Genomic DNA, 6648 nt, shown 5'->3' on the forward strand with positions numbered 1-6648 from the left:
TCCAGAGTAAGACCCGGGCCCTTTTTGCCCATTTGTGTCCCAGAGATAGCCCAGGAGGACATGGTCCCTCCAGATCCAATGAAGGGATCCTTGATTTAGAGCAGGAAGGAGCCTCCAAGTTTGACTAGACCAACCCCTCATTTTTCAGATGAGGAAACTGAGGTGCAGAGATTTGAACTCAGGGCCACTGATTTTTTTCTGTTACCTCGCAAAGAACGTTGAATTGCTGATTACCATAGGTTGGATGGAATTATCCTGGCTTGTAATTTTTAAAAATGCACCCCAACAACCAGACTAGACCCTGGGGCTCCTTGTCTCCTCCCCGTGCTGCTGTTCCCGGCAGGGTACGTGTCCCTACCTGCCCCCGGTTTGGGGTTTCCGTCTATACACTCCTGGGAACGAGGAGGACAGATATTTTTTGGGGAGAGGGGGTATTTTGTTTACTCTTAAACAAGAATATTTTATTAATGTATAAAAAACATTATACAAAATGATAATAAATAAATATTTTAAAAAATAAAATAAAAAATAAAAAAATGAATAAGTCTGGAGCTAACCCATGGGAGCTTTATGATGTCTGGAGAGGACAAGACATGAGCTGCCAGTGTTCTGGGCAGATCAGAACAACCCTGAACCTTCCTGATCTGTGACTGTGTGGACAGGACAGAAAAAGAGGCAGAAGGAGGTGCCTCAGAAGGAAAAGGTCTGGCTTTGGCCACCTGCTCCTGGGAGTCTGTGCTCAACAGGGAAGGCAAAGAGATGGTTGGCATACGGGACCTTACCCAAAGGTCACCAAGAGAGACATAACCCCATTGTGAGGTCCAAGCAGGAAAGCAGGACAACCAGAGAACCCAGAGCACTCTGAGGAGCAGGGATTCCTGGACTGAGCCCCCCTCCCACCCCCCCACATGCGCTTCAACAAGAGTTTGGGTCAGTGTTGACTGTTATAAATGACTTAGTCCATTACTTAGTCCAGAGTGATTAAAATGGGGTTTTTTTTTTTTATTAAAATGTCTCAATAAATGGCACACCTCTCTCAAGGTGGAAAGGGGCAAGGAATTCCAAAAATTTTAGGCCTTTTATGCAATTTGAATGACTTTGTTCCTGCCCCTTCTAGCTAAACCTTGACTGGGGTCACAATCGAATTGATACTTCAGTCCCTAGGCTAACTTAGATCTAGTTGGGGCAATCAAATCAGTTTTTGATGAGATGGAGTCTTTTATCTTAACTCAGTACCTACCCATAGGCACCAATACAGGCAGACCCGTCTTTGTCATGTAAACTCACAATTCTCCCTTCACATTCTTGTGGAACCCAAACCCCCCATGCTTCTCATGAAGACTATGCACCAAGATGCAAAGAATGACAAAGGAAGTCCTTAGTGATGGGACAAGGTCTGGGGTACTGGCAGCACACCTATTTAATCCCACACACCTGGGAGGGAGAGCTAATACACTGGGTGACAAATGAGATCCAAAAAAGAGCTCAACCACTAGGATGACTGGCCCAATCCAATGATACAAAACTGAACAAGGATGAAGTGGAAGCCAACACTTGGGCATTTTCCAAGCTGCACAAATACAGGGTTGAGGCAACATAGCTAGACACTCATCTGTCTGAAAAAGATCTGGGGGTCTGAGTGTGACCACAAGTTCAGTGTGTATCAGTGATCTGATACCACAACCAAGACAACAAATTCCTCCACACCTTCAGGTATATGGAAAAAGGCTTCATTGCAGACAGAGAAAGGACCCACTTTGGACTGTGTGCTGGTCAGGTAAGGACTGGATCACTTCTGGGTCCCACCCAATCTGAGGATTGGGACTCTGGGTTTTAACCTACAAAAAAAAAAAAGATTTAGAGAGGACACAGAAGCCAAGTCCCTCATCAAACAAGGGACTACACATAGGAAGAAATGTTTGATTTTTGTCTGTTAGCCTGGTGCTAGCACAAAGCCTACTGTGGAGCAGATGCTGAACAAATGTCTGTTGACTGACCGGCTGACCGATGGGTCCATTCTCCTGGGACCCAGAGGACAGAACCAAAAAGCAATGGAGGAAAATGGAAGGTGTGTGTTAGTGCAACCTCTCTGTGGCCCAGTGTGGGAGGGGCTTCCTCAGGGTCAGACCCAACAAAGGTCTGACTTTGTTCAGGCCCTCCTTGGACCCTGCCGGCAAGAAGACCAGATGATTTGGTGACCGGCCACACCGGCAGGGTCGGGAGCAGGCCTCTGGGAGCAGCTGGCCATGGCCCTGGAGTCCCTAGGAAACAAGAATGCCCTAAAATAAAAATGCTTCTGCCATCCAGGAAGCTTTCCACGTGAAAATAATCCCTGTCTTTTCCTCTTTTGTCCATTGTTGGACCTCAAGCCCCAGAGGATTCTGGGGCCAAATGATCTTGGGAAACATTGGATGAAATGCAATAATTCTCTCAAAGCCTGTGGAAAGTGACAGTGGAGACAGCCAGGCCCCCCGCCAGCTCAGCTGCCCCAGATTAGGGGTGGCATGGGCTGGCCTTGCCCCAAGCACACCCATTCCCCTGCCTGCCACAGCTCCTGGGCAGGATTGCTCTGGGCCTCTCTCCATTTCCTCCTCAGACTGGCTGACTCTGCTCATCCAGAGCCCAGTACCGGACCCCCCTCAATCCCTTACCCACCCACTGCTGTTTGGCATAAATAGGCCAGCAGTGTGGGTTCCCCGGGTCACCAGGCTGTTTGTTTTTAGCAACCCCATGGGGCCAGCACCCTGCCCTCCTCTCCAGGACCAGGGTATCACTTCCTTACCCTGGACTTCCAGCCAAGTACCTCTTGCCTGCACTGCCCTTCCAGGAGCTGGAGAGCCCTGGGGAGTGGTGGACCCAAGCTGAGTTCAGAAGACACAGGAGAAGGAAAAGGGTACTAGGGATTGCTGTTCCAAGGATTGCTGCCTCTCTGCTTCCTCCTCTCGGGCTTTGATTCTCCATTCCCTCTGATCATTCCATCTCCTTGTCCATGGCTTTTGGCTTCCCCGAAGCCATGGGGAACCAGGTAGCTGGCTGACTAGGTGGGGTGAGCAGCCCTGCTGCCCAACCAGGGTCAGGAATAATGGATGCTCTGAAGGGATAATGATGAAAGAGAAAGAATTAGATTGCTCTGGTGTGAGACAATGTCCAAGGAGGGAAAGGAGCACCCCCCCCCAGCTGTCCTGGCTCTGGGCTTGCATTCCAGAACATTCCCTCTGCCCCCAGGGACCCAGCACACATTCAGCAAAAGAAGATACCCAACAGACATAGACAGTCTTCTTTTCTGTGACTCTATGAGGAACATGCCTTCTCCTTCTGCACCTACTGGCCACAGCAGCCTGAGGATGAGGAGGGATGAGCTCCAGAGACCAGGTTCGGCTGATCTGTCAATCATAAAAATTAAAATTTTACCCAAACTAATTTATATATTAAATGCCATCCCAATTAAATTACCAAAAAAAAAATAACTTTTTCCCCTTCTATCTTTCTATCTGGTAGATATAAAATGATATCTCAAAGTTGTTTTAATCTGCATTTCTCTCATCAATAATGATCTTTGATCAGAAATATAGGATTAAAGAAATTAAACGTTGACAACATAGATAATCCTCTTTGTGTTTAATGGTAGCCTTCTCTGGGGCAGAAGGCGTGGGGTGGGGAGGGAAGACAAAAAGAAATTTCCCTGATGATTTTGTTGTACATTTGAAAGAAAGAGCTAGTTGTGCATGGAAAATCATCTTTCTTATTGTGCTGTACCATGGAAAGCTTCTTTTATTCCATAAATTTAAAATAAAATAAAATAAATCAGAACCTGCCAGGTGAGTTCCACCAGAGGGAAATGATGCCGAACAGCTTAGACCAAGCATTCAAGCAGAGACCTATGCCCAGGGAAGTGGACATATTATTCAAATGGGCAGGGCTTTCCTGCATCATATGTAACTGGAGGCCCTTGTGGATATGTGCTTTAGTGGGGGATTACAGGAGAAGCTAGGATCTCCAGGAATCTCCTCTGGAGAGGCCTGAGGCCCTGGAGGAGGCTGGAAACTGAGCATCTAAGGGCTCAATAACATCTAAATAAACTTCAGGCTAAAATGTGATGAAACTTGCAAAGTGCTTTGTCAATCTTACAGCAAGCCATTGCTGAGAGCTGGCATCATTCAGGTTTGATACCAGGGAAGGACTTCCTAACAAGAACTATTTGGGGGCAGCTAGGTGGCGCAGTGGATAGAGCAAGGGCCCTGAAGTCAGGAGGATCTGAGTTCAAATTTGACCTCAGACACTTTAATAATGACCTAGCTACATGGCCTTGGGCAAATCACTTAACCCCATTGCCTTGCAAAAACTATTCAAAAGTTGGAGAGATCTTGTCTTATTCCTTTCTTGAGGAACTTAGATTGAATAGAGAAGTACAAACAAAAACCACTGAGCCACTGCCCCATACCTATCAGTAATGACAAATGGTGAGGGGATGAGGGAAATATAGGGACCCTTGTGCACTGTTAGTGGAGTTGTGGACTGATCCATCCATTCCAGAGAACAATTTGGAACTATGTCCATAGAGTTATAAAACTGTGTATAGCTAAAGAGATCAAAGGAAAACGGGAAAAGACCCACATATACAAAAACGATTCATAGCAGCTCTTTTTGTGGTGGTGAAGAAATGGAAATTCAGAGGACTGCCTATCAAATGGAGAATGGCCTGAATAAGTTGTGGTATATGATTGTGATGGAAAACTATTGTTCTATGAGAAATGATGAGCAGGCAGATTTCAGGAAAATCTGGAAAAACTCCCATGAACTGATGCAGAGTGAAGTGAGCAGAACCAGGAGAACATTGCAACCACTAGTATCAACACTGTGCGATGATCAACTACTGTAGATGTAAGCTCCTTTAATGAACAAAGTTTAATGAACAAAAGTTAATGAACAATGTCAATTCTAAAAGAATTAAAGGACTATTTTCTTTAATTTAGGGGGAAAACCCTGATATCTTATTGTCTGATCTCATTATCTCTTATACTCTATGTTTCTTCCTTAAGGATCTAATTTCTCTGTCATCACTTCAATTTGGATCAATGTACAACATGGAAACCATGTAAAGACTGGCAAATTGCCTTCTGTAGGGGTGGGGGAGGGGAGTAAGATTAGGGGGGAAATTGTAAAATTCAAAATAAATAAAATCTTTAACAGACAAAAAAAAGAAATAATGAAAAGAAAGGGGAAAAAAATTCTAAAAGACTTGTGGTGGAAAATACCATCCACATCCAGAAGAAAAATAACTGAATGCAGACTAAAACAGACTATTTTCACTTTTAAAATGTTTTATGTTTTTTTCTCATGTTCCCCCCCCCCTTTTGCTCTGATTCTTTCACAACATGACTACTATGGAAAAATGTTAAACATGATTATACATGTATAACCTATATCTGATTGCTCTCTGTCATGGAGAGAAGGAAGTGAAGGGAAGGAGACAGAAAAATGTGGAACTCAAAATCTTGCAGAAAATGAATGTTGATATCAAGAGGAAAACCTATGTAGTCTGAATACAGAACATATAATTTTCAATTTTTAAAAATTGTTTTATTTTATTTTTCCCCCTCATGGTTTTTCCCCCTTTTTGTTCTGATTCTTCTTTTTCAACATGATTAATATGGAAATATGTTTAACAAAGTTATACATGTATAAGCTATGTTAGATTACTCACTGTCAAGGGGAGGGGGTAGTGAGGGAGGGTGAAAAATGTGAATCTCAAAACCTTACCAAAAATGATTGCTGAAAACTATCTTTGCATGTAATCAGAAAAAAACATTAAAGGTAAAAATATATTTTAAAAAAGAAATGATTGGCAGGATGGTTTCAGAAAAAAGTGGCAAGACATATATGAACTGATGAAAAAGAAAATGAGAAGAACCAGATCATTGTGCATGGCAACAGCAATATTGTAATGATTAACCAGGAAAACCTCAGCTACTTTGATCAAGACATGATCTAAGACAATTCCAAAGGACTCAGTCTGAAAAATACTAATTCTACTATAGAATGGAAATTGAAGTAGAATTTTCTCACTTTATTGATTTTTCTTGCTTTTTTAAAAAAAATGTGGCCAATCTCAAACTATATTTTATATTATTTCAAATATATAATTAATATCATTTTGCTTGTCTTCTCAACAGGCAAATGACAGATAAGTGGAAAGGAGGGAGAGACTTAGAACTTAAAATTTAAAAAGAATGTTAAAAACAAATAAGAAAGAACTTTTTGAAAAAAAACATTTTTTAAAGGATTTGCCCAAGGTCCCAAAGTCAGGAATTATCTACAGCACCCACCCAAGGCTCATAAACCTGTGCTCTCATGGTACACCACAAAGTCATAATTATTTTCCCTTGTAATAGTCCTTCAGATGCTTACAGGTAGATAACAATTTGCCTCCTCCCTTTACTACTATCCAAATTAAATTATCCACATTAAAAATTCCAAGTTTCCAGTGTAAAGACTGGCAAATTGCCTTCTTTGGGGGGTGGGGGGAGGGAAGTAAGATTAGGGGGGAAATTGTAAAACTCAAAATAAATAAAATCTTTAAATAAAAAACAATTCCAAATTTTTTCCAGAAATTCAGCAGGCCTTGGGAGTAGTAGCACCCTCTCCATC

The 6648-nt window shown here is 42.7% G+C and overlaps 1 long non-coding RNA gene across 1 annotated transcript; it reads right to left on the bottom strand.

The window, feature by feature from the left end:
• Positions 1 to 1752: 1752 nt before the first annotated feature.
• LOC141491550 (uncharacterized) lies at positions 1753 to 3365 on the bottom strand. Its single transcript, XR_012469633.1, has 3 exons — positions 3258 to 3365; positions 2804 to 3091; positions 1753 to 1838 (listed from the first exon to the last, which is right to left on the bottom strand). It is a non-coding gene; the product is annotated as an uncharacterized LOC141491550 (long non-coding RNA).
• Between the last annotated feature and the right edge of the window lie 3283 nt (positions 3366 to 6648).

The sequence above is a fragment of the Macrotis lagotis genome, chromosome 6 (assembly GCF_037893015.1).
Source record: "Macrotis lagotis isolate mMagLag1 chromosome 6, bilby.v1.9.chrom.fasta, whole genome shotgun sequence".
Lineage (NCBI taxonomy): Eukaryota > Metazoa > Chordata > Mammalia > Peramelemorphia > Peramelidae > Macrotis > Macrotis lagotis.